At 38.9% G+C, this 17,516-nt stretch overlaps 1 protein-coding gene across 10 annotated transcripts in view; it reads right to left on the bottom strand.

The window, feature by feature from the left end:
* Positions 1–17,516, bottom strand: part of DAB1 (DAB adaptor protein 1) — a 415,964-nt gene that overhangs the window by 118,477 nt on the left and 279,971 nt on the right. For 3 of the 10 annotated variants that reach the window (XM_059853705.1, XM_059853703.1, XM_059853704.1), the window contains one exon: positions 5,051–5,163. The exons of the other annotated variants lie outside the window; for them this stretch is intronic. The gene's annotated coding sequence lies outside the window, so the exon portion shown is untranslated. The remainder of the gene's footprint in view (positions 1–5,050; positions 5,164–17,516) is intronic. 10 annotated transcript variants of the gene reach the window in all.

Genomic DNA, 17,516 nt, shown 5'->3' with positions numbered 1-17,516 from the left:
ATGCAGCATTTGATGAACAGATACAATTAGGAGATGACCTTCAAAACCCCATTATTTCCCCAACCTAGAACAGCAGCAGTGCCACCATCCCCTGAAACATTCCAAGATTTCACTCCACCACAGCTGTACCAGCTGCCTCCTCTACAAATCCTTTGACACCCAACTACTTCAGAGACCACAAAAGCTATCTTGCTGCTTAACAATTAACAAATACTTCAATAATTGATGTATTTACAATTTCTGAGCAGGTTCATCAGAGGTTTTGTCTCCCCTGCCTGGATGCACCTCTGTGCTGTATTTAACTTTCACAGGGTTTCACCACCTCCCTGCCTCTTGGTGTACAAACTATTTTGGTTTCAAAGACCTCTCCTCTACAGGGCAAGTTTTCAGCAGGATTTCAATGCCTTTAAATTCTTTCCTGTAACCTCTGTGTTAGTTTATCAGAGCAGTCATTAAAGCTGAGCACTTTGAGGCTGATGGGTTTATCTAGGCTAGCCCAACTCCAGCTAATTGCATTCAATTTGACATTCTCCAAGCACTGACAGTCCTCATTCAAGCCGAGTGTGAAAGTTTTTAAATTAGCTTTCACAGTTTGATTCACAGACAGCAAATGCAAAATGGCACAGGATTAATTTTTTTTCCCCAACAACACAGTGTAACAAAATAGCCCAAAGGCTATTTTACTTCATTTGCTTTAACTATTAGGGAAGATTCACAGCACAATGTTCCAACAGAGACAAAAGCTCCAGAGGACTTTCAAAGCTCAGTATTGCCCCCATTAATTAAAGTACCATACGTTTGTACAGCCTTTCCACTTTGTCACTGGATGTTAAAATGAAGTCTAGGCCATTTCAGACAAGCCACAGCCATTACTGCTTCAAACATGAACATACCAATACATTCTTTTCAATTTTATTACAGATCACATTTTTAATACTTAATGAAGTATGGCACTGGGCTACAGGGAAACCCAAATTTTCTTGGAGAGGTAAAATCCTGACTTCCCATGTAAGCTGACAATGTGCCTTTTGATCAGTCTGCCTTCATTTGCCAGACAGAAGTTTAAAAAAAAAAGGCAGAATACTGAATTGCCTATTGCAAAAGTGATTTGGTCACTCCCACCAAAGAGTGGCAGAGCAGGATGGAAATTCAACTTTCTTGGCACTCTTTATTATTGGGTGTGTTTGAGCAGCTCCATTAACAAACCGAAAGATTCATTACAGGCAAACCATCATAAAATACTCTACACTCAGTAATTTAGGAGAAAAATATTTCTCCAGTCTCAGAGGAAAACTAAGATCTCCACTAACAGTTTAGTTTATCTCGCCAAAGTACATACTACAATATTTTACATAAAGTCCAAAACTCATAAACAATCCTTAATTCAAATTAGTTCTAATACTCTAATAACTAATAATTCCAATAGAATCCAATAACTGTACCAACTGCAACTCACATTACAGATAGAGAACAATCTTGAGGTATGAAAATTATTTATAGTGAAATTTAAAAGCAAACATTTGCATGCACAGATAGATTCCAGCTTCATCCTCCACATTCCAGGTATTTACAGCCAAGCATACATAGATCACATCTGACAAACTGTAAAGTCAAAGGCCCATCTGTAAATGTCAAAATGTTAGTCACTGTGGTGGATGGAATTTAGGTACCTCTTGCCAGGATTCAGAGTAGTAATCTTAAATATCAACCCAGTTTTATGAGTATTTTCTATTAAGAAGTTACTTACTTGAATTATCGTGACTGTATATATAGTAAATAGTATATTTATTATATTTATTAGGAATATAATATAGTAAATATTTTGTAAATAAGAAGCCTTTTTTTTCCCCAAGCAAAAGACATGAGGAAATGAAAAAATTTTACAAAACAATCCACTCTGTCTGTTTAGGGAAATTTACAGCTAAACCTAGGAAATAGGAATTCTGTTGTGTGAATAGATCTAAGTCAGAGCCCAAAGCAGGCAGGAGCAGGCTGTGAAAAGGGAGCCCTGACAGTGCAGGGCAGGCTTGGACAGTGGCCTTGGAAGCAGAGCTCTCACAGTTGGCACACGAGCACCACTCCTGCTGCCTGGATTAAAGTGCATTTGGGTACAGCTACAAAGGCCAGAAATGAAGCTCTCCATGGTAAAAGAGAGAAATTTGGATATGCCTTTATAGTAATTTCATGAAATCTTTTCTGATGTAATGAAATGAAAGATGAAATTCGCTGAATTAAACAGATGAGAAAATCTAAGTTAACACTGACAAAATACAGAACTGAAAAATATTTTAAAAAATAAAACTACTTTTCTCATGTCTTTAGACCATTAGATCTTGTGTGTAACTACAGACAATATAAATCCTTCCACAATAATGAAGATTTACACCCTTTAAAATAAAACACAGCCCACCATAAATGGAACTTCTTTGATGGCAAGTACAACTCAAAGGTTCCCTGAATTAACCTCCAAAACTTATGAAGCTTCATCAACTCAGAGGGCAAATAACCACAGGTTATTGGAGAGCTAAACTTGTCTTTTAACTGACAGATAAACTGCATCAAAAGAGAGACAATCCAATTGTCACTGGAAGCAGTGAATACATTCCTCAGGTCACTTCACGCCAGGTGCTAACAGACCTCAGAACCACTGCACAGCACATTCACCCCACACACCCATGTTTGCCAATATTTGTGCTTAAGAAACTTTGAATTCTATCCAACTGTAAAAATGCCACAGTACAACTGATCAGTGCTGATCATGAAAGTCTCACAGAGTACTCTCATTTCTAGAACAAAGTAAGACTGGGAAAAAAACTGGTTTTGGTAGAAGTGAATTTTCAGTGGATTACTGGTGATTCCAGAGCAGGGACGGAGCATTCACAAGCATCTGCTAAATAAAGTGTTTCCCTCCAGCAGAGACATTGGCATTAGTTGGAGGTAAAGACATTAACAGAGACATTGGCATTAGTTGGAGGTAAAGACATTAAATTTCAGCATGATCTTGGCTATTCTTTTAAGATTTTAGTGGATAAAAACAATTCCTGATAACAAAGACTAAGGGCCAAAGCAACTTGTAGGAAAGCCACAACAAAGTGCACTAAAGCAGCAAGCACAATATACTGTGCATTTCCTGATACACCTCATCTGTTTTGACAGTTTTATACTTATTATACTAATTTTATATTTGGATCCTTAAGCTCTTCAGACATTTTGTTTTCTCTTTCCTCTGGGCACAGTAAGACAGGGACCTGATAGGGACCAGCAGAGACCTTGTTCTGACAAGTATTTCTGCAGAAAAAAAATGGACACATGCATTCAGATCTATCTTCAGACAGCCAAAATGGTTTCTAGAATGTCTCCTTTCTATTAAGTGAACTTCAACTGCAATCCACAGATAAAATACTGCCTTTGAGTTCCACAACCACTCTCCCAAATAATTATAATAATTATAATTTCCCTCAAATAATTAGGGAAAAATCTAGAACCATCAAGTGTGCTTAATAGAGAAGAGGGAGCATGACTGGAGATGAGGAAGGTCAGATATGAGGAGACACTACAGACCAGCTGTTCTCAGAGTGCCTGAAATTAACAGCTGGCAGACAATTGTTAGGGTTTCCCAAGTAACTTGACAACCTAAAACATTCCTATGTAAAAGCTTATAGTGCTAATGACAAACAAAACATCTCCTTTGAAAGGCATTTTCTTTGTTTCAAAATGGCATGACACTGACACTTAGGATTTTTTTCCCCCCTGCTGAACTCCTGTTCTGAATAAAGTACAGCCCACATCCCTTCTGAGGCTGTTTTCCTCCATTTCCAACTGGAAAGCTCAGTTTTGGCCTCACTGGGACACAGTTCCTTGAAATAATGGAGTTTACTGCTAGGGATGGACAGTATTTTATCTTCTTGCATTTGGCAGGAGTAGATTTCACTAAAGGCTATCAGGGACTGTTTTTAGCCTGAAATTACCTAAAAATGCTTAACTAAATCAGTTTATTACCAAACAATATGCTTTAGATTTAACTGTCCTAGTGCCAAATAAAGTCATTGCTCAAGTGGCAAATCCTCAGAATGAATGAACATGCTGAGTTTCAGAAATGTTAGGTTTTCTTTCAAGGTAGTATCAAGCCACTTCTGTTTTCTCTCTAAATTCAGTACCTTTTTATTTTGATGGCTCTGAAAGAATCACCATGTAGAAACCCTTCAGCTCTGTTTTGAGTTACTCCTACTTCCAAGACAACCAGCACGAAACAGTAGCACAAATCCAAGAAGTGCAATTTCCATAGGATGTCACACTTGCATGAGTAGCTGTTAATGCCAGCTGCAGCAGCCAGAATATGAATTTCTCATTGCTAAAATTTTAGAAAGCAAAACATAAAAGTGAAGGCAGCTTTATCATTACCTGCCTGTTCTCATTTCAGAAAGCTGGTTCCCCTTACCTTCTTTAAGTATCTACTAACAATTTTTTTCATTGCAGTTCATCTTGAAAATTAATCATCATAAATTTAAAACCGTTTTCTTGCACATCTGTCAGGTTGGTAGTGCTATTTCATTTATTACAAGACCACATGACACATCAGAGCTCAGTATTTGAACATGACATATTTTCACTTTGTTGTGATACCACATTCGAAAATTGTTCCTATCAATCTTTCAGTGGAGCCAAAACTTAACTGTCTTGTTCACTGAAACATTAAATGCCAAGTCACACAGATGAATAAAAGCATTTGCAAGATGCAAACATTTGCAAAAGTTTCCTGTTGAAAGGGTCTGTAGAAGAGAATCTACCAAAGTGAACCGAGCCCAGTCGGTACCAAAATAATGATCATTTGTAATCATCTTGGCCATCAGATCTCACTGAAACTTAAATGGTTTCATTAACAGGCTGAACTTTAAGTAGAATTTTGGAAGTGTTTACAGCCCTGATTTCCAAACAGCATTACAACTGCTGTGCACTTGCCAGACTCAGCTCATGCACCGCTCCACACCCGTGATTTTCTGCATCGTTCCCAGCGAGGAGCCAACCCCAAACAAACAGGCCAGGTACTTACAGTCCCCATAATGCATCATTTTCCCTCTAAACAGTGGCAGCAAACAGGCACCTCCAACACTGTATTACTTTCTTCTCTCATTCATGACGATGTCATACACAGGTTCTTTGATTCTGAAAGAGAAGCATTTCCCAGGTTCTGAGGACAGAGGTACCCTGGCCAATCCATCATGCTTTGTGTGCTAATGATAGACTCATGCAGACGAGGCACCAGGAGCAGTCAGAGGCAGCAGGCATGAAAAGGAGTGAATCAACTGTCAGGGGTTGTGATCTGAAGGACTGCAAGGCTGTGATTAGAATTTTCAATCAGGACTTCCACAATCCATCACGCTGCAAGGGAAAGGGAGGGGGACACACATATTTCTTCATCAGCCCTTCCTGCTATGGGCAAAGCGAGTTCTGAGGCATTGAAAAAAGGGAATCTGAAAGTCTTATGCTCATAAGCAGGTGCTCTTCAGGGAGTGGAGAGTAAAGGATTTTCTGCAACTGCACAGCTACTATTTTCTTGTCTGCACACTCAAGATTATGTGCAGCACAGCCTTTGAGATTATGAGAATAAAACACAGCTCTTCCTCTCTCTCCTCTTACAGGTGCACTCACAGCTACCTGAGCAAAAAGTAACCCTGGAAACCTTTGTGTGTTGTCTTTAGGGATGTGAAAAGGAATAAAACCCTCCAGGAATCCTTCATCAGAATTTGCTAACATGCTCAGTGAAACTTTATAAAACAACAAGGCAGAGCTCTTTACAAGGAAATAACCTATACAAAATCACCTGCAGCACTTGCCAGGAGGCATTCAGCCACATCCTCCAAATGTAAAAAAGGACCAGCAAGTACACAAGATCACAGTCACCAGGCACGTGGGCTAACCTTCTTTTCCTTGTGGTATTTGTTTGCCTTGGTACTGCTGCCTCTGACTCAGAGAAAAATTCAATTCCACAACTCAAGAGGACTTGGAGCTGGACTGGTCCTGCAGCCTCCCTTCTGAAACCATGGAAAAGTCACAAAAGCTCTTCAAGTACCTTGCTGCTTCTTTCCTCTCCTTCCTCACCCTGAAATGCAGCCTCTCTCTCTCCAGACAAGAATTTTGCAAAACTCATTCCCAAAGGGCATTTGCTGCCCCAGAGAGCCCATCCCCAAAAAATGCCAGCCCATCAATCAGGAACTGGGTGTTGGTGGCTCAAAGGAAGTGTCCCAAGGTCTGTACTGATGTCACTACAGTTTTTGACTCGAAATCTAGATCCAAGTGACAAGCTAGGCAGACTAGACATTTATTGAAATATATGAATGAAGCATTATTTTAAAAGGCAATTTTCATGTTAAACGATGAATAATGAGCAGTAAAGGCAGATCTTATTTACATAATTAATGTTTCAGTTATTGATATTCCTTCAGAGGGTCACTAGACATTTTCCTCCAAGTTAATTAATTAATAAAGCAACTCCTTTTATGTAGGTAATTGTAATCACTTCAATACTCAAAGGCATGTAAAATATCTGGCTTTTTTTCTTTAATGTTGCAACCTGAGTGACACAACGATCATTTGCATAAATATAAACACTGAATGGGCCCATTTAACTCCTGACTAGAAATAAAACCTTTGAAACTAACAGGAAAGAAATACATTAATTAGGGACAAACATGGCAATCTGGGCAAGACTACCTTTTGTCCTTGCATCACATCATATTTTCCCTAACACAAATTTCAGCTTCAAGACATTGAACTGCTCATGGTACAAATCTGTCCTCACTTTTAGCTGAATATTGCTGTGAAGAAACAGAATAATTTGGGAAAGAACAGACTTTATGGAGAAACAAAAAGAAACTAGAAAGCTATAGAGACCAGAAAGCTTTAAATGTTCAACATTTCACAGGCAACAGAAATTAAGAAATGCATTACCAAATCCTGCAAACAGGGGCCTGATGCTGCAAATAATCTGTGACAAAAAATCCAAGTGTCCATGTAAGTCCCACTCAAGCCAGGTGAGAGAGTTACTTTGCTCAGTAGCCAAAAATTATTAGCTCTTCCATCAGAAAAACAGAATCAGAAAAACTTCATGTCAGGAAAAACAATCTGGAAAGGATCACTGGGTGCACTGCTTGAGGAAGGTGAGACAGCTGAGAGGTTGTAATTTTATCACACAACATTCTTAAACCACTAATAACTTGTATTCATCCCATTTCTATCTGAATCACCACACACAGCTGCCAAAAAAGCACCTTCAGGGGCAGCTCCAAGTGTCCTCCCAAACCTGGGCCACACAGACTCCTCCAAAGCAAATTATTTGATGTTAAAATTCATTTCTTGTGTGATTTAATGAATGAGAGAGAAAGGGGTAAAAGATGTTGATATTTACCAGTGACACCACTGACTAGCTCATAACCAGAGTCACATCATTCTGCTGTTTCCTCATCAGAAAACTGCAAGTACCTCGACTATCAAGCATTCTGAAACATAATTTGGGATTTTTTTCTTGTTTGATACAGTGTCTAGGACCATGGGGGAAAATGAAGGCAAGGAGGGCTCCAATCCACCCCCACAATTCTGGGGAATGGGATAGCAATAGAGATAATAAATGTTATTATTTGTATTATCCACTCATCTGCACCATATCAGCTGCTAAAACCTTGCAAATATTCCTGACACCATCAAGAACCATTTCAACCTGTTTTCAGACTGTAAATCTCATATCTGATCTCCATCCAAGAGATTATAACAAAATGTGAAATAACCTAAATATTGAAAGCCATTTCACAGAAAATGGAAATGGATACTGTAGGGAAAAACACATTCCAGGCTTGCAAATTCCCTCTTTCATGTAATCCTTCTCCATATCCTTCCAGGGGACCATTTGATATGTCTCCCCCTCAGTGTTTTTAACCACTGCAGATCTTTTCAGGCAGTGGCTGGTTGTGTTTTCAACTGGTGGTTCCCACTCCTCCCATGCAGGAGTTGGGAATGAAGGCACTGAACAGGTTATGAATAAACCACTCAGGTTTTCTTTCCTGTGTTTCTCAGTAATTACTGACAGCCATGGAGCACAACAGAGATCTGCTCCTTGAGGGCTTCACTTCCAAGGGATCAATGAGCTGCAAACAGAGGCACTACAGCACTTAATATGAAGTTTTAAGTGCTTCTCAAAAGGCAAGAGTCTCCTGGACAGCTTTCTTGCAGGTATCCAGGAGCTAAAGAGCTGCTCTTGGTGTAAATTTGTGCCTTTTGGCCAAAATCACACTGTCCTAAACACAAAGAAGCGACAACGGACACATCCAAGAGAAGATATAAATGAAATTCCAGATTAACAAAGCTCCATTAAATCAACTTAGCAATTCCATCTCCACGGATAACAATGTGGCTTGCAGTGGTGGGCTAAATAATGCAGTTGGACACATTAAGAATAGATCTGTATTCAGGCTGAATGGACTGTTAGCTCAGGAAGAAAAGACAGGAGGGAAAAGAAATGCTGAAGTAGCTGTTTCCTGCCCACAGCACATTTTCTCTTCTTCATCTTCCAAAACTATCATGATCATACATCTATCAACATATCATACACTTTACCTGTGAAAGAGACAAAATAGGCCTCAAAATCTGTGTCTTCAAGGGCACCATCAAAAGAAATATCAATTCATCTGGATACATAAACCATCCAGAAATCAGTGTACTCAAAAAGGGGGCTTCTTCTTTGCCATCCAGTCTCTGCAATAGCAAGGGCTGCTTTTACATTTGATTATTTTATACTGCAGATACCTTCACTTCCCCTGAGTGCATTTAGCAGCAAACCCAGAGATTCCTCCTCTGACCAAGAGGCAAGTCCCCCTCTCTCTCCCTGCAGAGTTCCAGTTTTTCATGAGACAGTAAAAACTTTCTCTATTGTCAGCACTAAAAGCTTCTCCTAAAGTAGTTCTTTCTCTATGTAGCCACATTTTTTCATCAAATTTTAGTGCATACATTTTATGAAAGTGTCTCTAACAACCTCAGGATTTAGGTTAGAAAAAGAAGATGAAATGTAGGCTATGCTACAGGGGGCTTTCTAGGGAATACCCCACTAAAGCAGTCTCCTGAGAGCTAAGGTATCTTCCTTGCTATAAAAGCAGGGATTGTTGAGCACAGATTTTCAGTGGGCTCTGGAGGTTTAAAATCTTAGAAAGACCTAATTTCTTTCAAAACTATCTGCTGGTTTCCTCTGGATTTTATATCTGTATGAGTTCAGATACAGAAGGAATACAGAAGGAATGATAAAGCATTATCAAAAAAACTTAAGTTGAATTTTCTATCTTCTGTATACATCATCAAAGGCTGTCAGGTTTGCTAAAGAGTATTTATTGTTTTGACTATCTAAAAAAATTAGCTTTTCCAGATTAAAACCAATACTTCAAGGAGGACATAAAATTACATTATTTCTATTGCCTCAAAGTAGGCAATGAAAACTTTAATGTATCTGTTCCTATCTCAGGCATACCTATGAATATTTTTTAAGCACAGATATAATATTCCACCAATGTTTTTATTCCTATTTTTGCTCAAGTTAAATTATATTTTTAACTCCAAAAGGGATCCATTTGCACAGATATTTACATCACCTGCCCTATTCCAATTCTTTGGGTCCAGTTTAAACATTCTGCAATACCAGAATCCTGAATATAGTTAAAATTTTCATAGGTGTGTTGAGTAACTAGACAACAAAAAATTCCTAACACCCTGCCTTTTAATGCTTCATATATCCCTTCTTTTGTGAGGAAAACCCTGTAAGTGAAAGGACTCCAGACTCATCCTTTGTGCTGCCTTTTCAGGGCATGCTGAGCATCACACACTTCCCAAAGCCTGTGTGCAGTGAGGGTGACAAGACACACTCCAGGGTTGTTTTTTTTTTTTTCCTTTCTCAAGATTTCAGTGTTTATGTGTGACCTCCAGTGTTTAACTGATGACTATTCAGCACATCACTTACAAAAAACAGCCATTCTCATTTCCTTTACACTCCTCCTCACAGAAATAAATCAGAATCCTGACTGATGGAAACACTTAGCTGCCAGTCACTCTGCTTTGTACCCTCGCTGCTCACACCAGCCTGGGAGAGCTGCAGAGATGCAGGGAAGTGATTAAATTGTAACACAGAGCCCTGAGAGCAATAACTAAGTGAGCAGTTATAAACAAATAACACAGTTCTTCATAATTCAGTAAAATGCATTATCTGATTTTGTGTGTGGCTCTGAAAGCCAGTCAAAGCAGCAGGGCTTTTTTTACTAATGCAATAATGTTACTGCTTAATGGTGGAAAGCACAGGAGAGCAATACATGGCCTACAAGTAAGAGTAAAATGTGCAAGCTTAACAATACAAGTTTATCTTCCTTATGAATCACCTAAGCAGAGCTTTTATCATATGAGATCCATTGTTTCCTGATCTGCAAATTACTTCCTGAATCTATTAACTATAACGGGAGAAATGTATTTTTCAGTCTTGCCCTCAGAAAAAAAAGAAAATCACAATAAATCAGTGTAAGCAGATGAGACTGAACTGGTAACAAGTCCAAGGTATTTCAAGTGTGCAATCCCTGGCTCCCCATAACACTAAAGGATTTTTTTTTAAGGTGGGAGCACAGAGATGAAAGGATTTAAGTGTAAATTATCCAATGATAGCACAATTCTGGAGCATTACCATGTGTGAGAAGGATTATTAAAGATCAGGTAGGATTTTCCAGCCTTACTTCAGTCACCTCCAGGGAAACGAATTCTGCAACGCTCCATAGGAAATAAAGAACAACTTGAGTATATTAAAAGACTCATGGATGTAATTCCATAAACTACAAGCTTTCTATGTAACTCAGCCACCTCAAAGTGCACAACACTTTTATCACAGTCCTTGAGTTTCATGTGTCTTTGAAGGATGACATTTCCACTCCCTGACTTGGCATCTGCATGTCTTGAATTCTCTAGTAACGGCCCAAGAAGATAATATTGGTTGTATTTATACATCCTCCTCCCCCTACATTCCAATACCACATCCCAAACTCATTTACCCAAAGAAAATGCTTCAGACATGTACAGCCATTAAGCACACCATGATTATCATGAGAAAGATAAGAAGCCAAACACCAGTGTACTTTCAATTCTTCTCTCCCCCATTAACAAGAGTCAAAAGAACTCTTGGTATCAATGACCCTCATCCTCTGTCTCACAGGAGTCATCTGATAAAGCACATTTCATATTGATTAAACCAACCAGTCCCAGAGTACCTCAGTGAGTAAATGATCTGCACAAAATCCACTCTTCCAGTTACCCCTTATATCTTTGATCTCAAGGTCTAAAATTTCACCAAAAATTCTGGGCAGTTTGTTTATGATGTAGCTACCAATAGTAACATTACTAAATAATTCCCTTTAAATAAATTACTTATTTCCATTTTCTCTACTCAAAGCCAAGGTAGGAAGCACTACCTGTGGATAAGGTTGGCTGACACTTCTCACTCCCTTTAATCACTTTGCAGCTTTCCCAGATTTTTAACTGTTCAGGCTACAATTCTACATGTCAAGTGTCTCTGCTCTGGGGTGATTTTCAGGATGTGAGGGATGAATGGGTTGAATCACTTCCAAAATTTAGGCTGTAGGAAAATATTGTGTTTTGACCATGTTAAATAATCATTACAAACTTACATCTGAAAAGTTTGCTGAGTTTTGAAACTGGGAGTAGGATTTAGTCTTCATAACACAGATCTGGTTTTCTTGCTAATACTAAAAAAACCCCTCCAACAACAACCCCTGCCCCCCCAAAAAAAACCCCAAAAACAAAAAACAAGCCAACAAACAGACAAAAAAAAGCCACAAACCAAAAATCCCAAGCCCAAAACTACTTAAAATTAAAAAAAAATGAGATTTTACATTTGTCCAGGATGACCCTTTTATACAAAAACCCCTCTATGCTATCGCCCCTCCTGCAGCCTCTAGAAGGAAGAAAATGTGCATTCACATTCCTATATACACTGTCCTGGAAAATGGACTATTTCTTTAATTACTGCTTTGAACTGAAATTACACAGAACAGTGGAAGTGACAGCAAGGGGTTCATCTTTCCATCAAGGCACCCAGCAAGCTGCTGAGTCTGAATGCATAAAACAGAAGAGTCAGAGCAGAGAAAAAAGGGATTGACTCTGACATGAAGTCTTGTATCACAAGAAGCAGAAGAGAAGAATTTGTGAGAGCTGTTTAATAATGGAGGACTTGGGAGGTTCAGTCTGGGAGCCAAGATGTAAAAACAGTTTCGTGGGAGGGGGAGCTTAAGAGTGGATGGAGACAATCATTTATGAGAGAGGAGCTGCAGCCAGATAAGGAGCCACGAGGAAAGGAGAGGGATCAGGAAACTGGGATTAAGAACTCACTGGAAGAGCTGGCACCTCATTTGCCTCTATTTAAGGTCACAAAGAGCACAGCAGAAGCTGCTGTCACAGCTACTCAATTAAACAGAATAGTGTAGGTCCACAGGAAAAGAAAACCTGGTCTTGATGATGCACCTGGATCTCAACACATTAGGATTTGATGTTCCTCCCCAGAAAAGGAGTCGTATCTTCCTTACTATATTAAAAGCCAGATCATCCTACCATTACTGCTGTACTTCTTGTTGAATATCATACGCTGAATTATTCCAAATACTTAATTTCATTAGATGGATTTTCTAAGAAGACATAAATTAGGGCATATGGTTCATAATATTTTCACTTCCTTTCCCTGTAACCCATTTCACTAGTTTTACACTTCATCAATTTAAGCATTATGGTTAATAGGTAACATTTAATTCTGTCAAAGGAGGAAAAAAATCCAAGTGTCTCATTAGGAAGCTCTGATGGCCATTTCAGAAAGTAATGCTACATTTTCTACCTAAGTCCAATAGAGATGAAGACACTGAAGTTGGAAGCACATGCACAACTTACAGGTTTCTGTGCAGGGCAAAAGCTTTTTTACTGCTCACTTGGGCACGAGAAAAAGTGGATCCCTGGGGGACAGAATTCCTATGAGATTTACAGCTACACAACAGCACTGCAAAGCACTAAACCAGAGCTCAAAAACATCTGGTTTACCACAGCTAAAAACTAAAGGCAAGCAACATTTTATTTCTGTTAAGCACAACACATTCCTACATGCATATCAACAGTAACATATGAAGATTATCTAACGGCAGGAACAGCATCTCTGACTAACTCCAGGAAAAACATCAGTAAAGCCATTCTCTACCCAATACTATGCTCTGAAATGTGGCAATAATCTTTCAAACATCAACAGGTGCCAGAATATCACACAAGAACAAGAAACACATGAAAAAGCTTTCACAAAATATAAGGAAGGCTGAATTATCCATTACACACAGTCTGACTTACAGTCATGGCCAAAATTCACAAGGAGCTGTTTTACCAATCTTTGTGAACATGTGTGAACTCCACTTCTCCAAAATAAGCAAGAACATTTCTGTCACATGCTAAGAATTCTTCTACAGGTGGTGTTAGTGCCTTAAAAGCCTCAGTGATCAATCAGAATTATCACAGGAGGGGATTCAGAGTCATGTCAGGTTTTTGAATGACAGAATCATGCGAGGCTTTGTACTACAAAAAGAGTGTTCAAAAATAGAATACATAACCTAATCATCTACTCACACTCCTGAAGAAGTAGGCCAGCAGATAAAAAACCTTTGAAAAAACTGACAATTAAAATGTGTCCCACTCCAGTTTATTAACACATCATTAGACTGTTTCACAAGTTGCTGTTAAATATAAAATTATTCAGTGGATAAAAGGGAGGCTGTGGGTAACAACACATTGTACGTGTAACAGCAGCTGTTTCTCTTCTGCACCCTGACTCTTCTCTGAGCTGCTTTTCCCAATGTAATTTTTCAATTTTGGGTACACTGTAACACAGCTCCTAAAGCTATAAACACAAAAGGGAATAGGTTTTTCAAAAGACAACCTTTGGCGTGTGAGATTTGAGGTGGGAGGGCTGGAACACTCTTTTACAGGTGCCAAAACTCAGGATTTCTCTTCCCAAGTGTGATCCACAGCACAGGAAGGACATGGTGCTGTAGGAGTGAGTCCAGAGGAAGCACAAGGGTGATGAGAGGGATGAAGCAGCTCTGCTGGGAGGAAAGGCTGAGAGAGTTGGGATTGAGAAGAGAACCTTGGCTCAGAAGTTTCCCTCTCACATTACTGCACAGAGATGCATTTAGAAACTTTACAAGTTATTACCACTACCTCACCAAAAGGTTACACCAGCATTCTTCATTTAAAGGAAATTTCCTTTAAAAAAGCACTTTGTGAACTCTACTAGAAATTGCAAGGCTTTTCAGTCTCCCTTGTCTACTCCTCAACCTTTTATTACAACAATAAATAATACATGCAGTAGATTAATATTTAGAAGAACTTTATTCTCCTACTTGCATCATCCTTATAAATTATTCTCCTATTAATGAGTTATTTGATCTCAACATATTAGCACAAAAATTACATTGTTCTCTGTACTAATCTGTAACCTATGTGCTCTCCTTCTGCTAAAAGCTTCTCTTCAAAGTGCTATTATTAATTGTCAAGCATTGGAACTGTTCCTCCAGACATTATTCCCTTTACTTTCAAGACAGGCAGACAAGACTTTCTCCACTTTTTGCAAGTAAAGTACATGCTAAAGTACATCTGAATGTACAATTCATTCTATTTAGCACTGTGCTCTCCCTAATGTAGCCAGTGTGGCCAACTCCTTACAGGAAGCAATTGCTGGAACAATTAGGACTCAGCAAGATTAATACACAAGATGTTGTCATGTCTGCATTTTATCTCATGCAGTGATACTGGAATGATAAAGATGCAGTCCCAACAGAAGTGTGCCAGCAGTGACCAAACCTCTTCAACCATCTGCTGGAACTCTAGGCTGAACTTTTTCATGCTGTATTAATGTTAGAACTACAGAGCTATCATGAACTACTTCTATTCCTGCTGATTATAACTTTGTCTTAAGTTGAATATTTTCACCTAAGATCTGCAGTGCCCCAAGTGGAAAGGAATCCTCCAGACATCCTTGGTTGAGTTCTTTTGGTTTTTTCCAGTATTGTCTGAATACACAGCAGTGAACCTACACTGATCTCCAGAATGTAGAGGTTTTTTGGAGAAGAAACCAGACATACACTAAACCAGCACAATTCCTCGTGGTTTCTGGATGCCTGTTTCTTGTAACAAATCAAACCTTGGATTGTCTTGGAAAAATCCAGTTTCAGTCTTTCTCAAGAAAATATATGCACACCTATGAAAATAATATATTCACTATCATTCAACATCAAAATAAGTCTCCTTAATAAATGAATTAATAAATAATCACTGTGAAGCAGCCAAAGATAATCCTAGTCCTCCAGAATGAGCAAAGTCTTAGAGGTAATCCAATACAGACATTAAAATTGGTGTTATCCCTGCTTTACTCATTGCCTACATTGTAAATTATGCACATACTTTCAGCCACAAAGAAGAAAATCAACGCTGTCTTCATCAGGAAGATTTATTCTTGTGTTCCCAGATCCACAAGACCAATCACTCTACCTGTGCTACTTCCCTTCTCAGGACTGTCCTTCTTCCCATCTCCACCAAAAAGCTCAATCTAAAAGCCATGATTAGCAGAACCAGCCACCCATAGTGTGCACAGGTCACTTGCAGTCTGTTCTCTGAACTAGAGATGATCTTTGTAATAAAGAACTGAGTTACTTCTCTGCACAGCCTGAGCAATGTTTTGAAGTTTGATGTGCATAAGCTGCTCCCCTGGACTTCTGCTCCCTGGAAAAAAGGCAGCTCGAGTCCAGTGACTGAGGACAGGATCCTTCTCACCTAAATTTCAGCTCTCAGGACTGGGCATTGTGTCTAAGTTAACAAACTCAGCTGCTTCTACAAGGACTGCTGAGGCACAGAAGCATCCCTTGGAGAGTCCTCCCTCTACCGTGTCCTCACCTCACCTGAGAATCCAACAGAACAAATCATGCTAGAATCAAACATGAGAAACTCTACATTCAAAAGGGACAACCACATACAGGCAGTTTGTCGGACCAACAGTCCTGCCATGAAGAAAATAAAGAGCTGCATCCATAGCTCCCTTATGAAAATCACTTGCTGTTCTTTTCCAAGCCCAAACTCAGCAGTGCTGAAGTCTCAGACCTGTTTTGAGGCTGCAGCAGAGTTATTTTTCTGGTGTTGTTTGACAGCATAAAGAAGATTTCATGTTTTCTCCAGGAGCATCCCGCACTGAAATCTAGAAACTGAAGCCTGGCTCAGTGGGATTCACTCAGTAACAATTCTCACTTTTCTCTGAGGATCTGTATGCACCAAATTCAATTAGCATTTGCTACAAATGTAACATAGCAACAGGGGACAAGCCCTCATGTGATGGAAATCAGTGTAGTGGCTCTGATTGGAAAGAACTTTACCAAATTTCATCAGCTGCAACTCTCACGCAGTGCTGGTGAATAGCTCACTCCATCACTAGGGAGGTAAGGACCATAAAATTTGAGTGCCAGGAACAGTAAGTGGTCAATTCAATTTGTTATCCTCTTTAGGACTTCTCAAACATTTTATTTCTCTTGTTTTCAGAAAGAAGAAAAATGGGTCAGAATATATAAAAACTATCACACAGGGACAGTGGGTGGAAAACTGTCCTGAAGCCATAATGTGAGATTTGATTACTTCAGCAGCCACAAAGAAAAACCCCATTCATAAAATAATCTTTATTAAACTCACTGATGGCGTTTTTTTTTTTTACTGTTTTTAAACTTGAACTAACTGTTAACACGCTGTGTGAAGTAGCACTTCCTGTTGATTTGTTTTGTATTAATTATAGTGCAATTAAAAAGTGGAGTCTGTACTGCAAACAACTACCAGGTGTTTTAAAACCACAAACAGGGGCTACAACATTTCCAAGTGACACTGTCAGTGTAACTGTGGCACAACAAACACATTTCCAAATGTATGCACATTCACAGAAATTAAAATCCTAGAATAGGAAAACCTTCATTATGTTTAAAAAGCAGGGGGGAAATCCACCTGCTGGGAAGACCCCTGATATTTGTGGAATAGCTGCTAAAATTTAAGACATGAACACATAACAGGTCATCTAATCTTGCCATTAAAAGATTTGAATTTGCTGATCAGCCTCAGGGCTAGGAGAAAACTGACATAAGAGGCAGTAACAATAAAACTAAATTGTGTATTTTTTTACATAAAAGAATGAAAGGGAAAATTGAAATATTAATATTTGCTGCACTGACTGTTGATGAACTGAAGAACAGAACAATTTCCTGAATATCAGCTCTGCTACATTAAAGTTTAGAAGTATTTTGGTTTTTTCCCTAATTACTTTTTTGCTTGGCTTAACTATGTAGCTACTTGGAAATTCCTAAGCCAGGGATTCTAGAGCACCAAGTTATAAGTGTGCCCATCATCACCAACCTCAAAACCAAGGGAGCAGA

The sequence above is a fragment of the Haemorhous mexicanus genome, chromosome 9 (genome assembly GCF_027477595.1).
Source record: "Haemorhous mexicanus isolate bHaeMex1 chromosome 9, bHaeMex1.pri, whole genome shotgun sequence".
Taxonomy (NCBI): Eukaryota; Metazoa; Chordata; class Aves; order Passeriformes; family Fringillidae; genus Haemorhous; species Haemorhous mexicanus.
The sequence above is the reverse complement of the archived record's forward strand: the minus strand, read 5'-3'. Positions and strand labels throughout refer to the sequence as shown.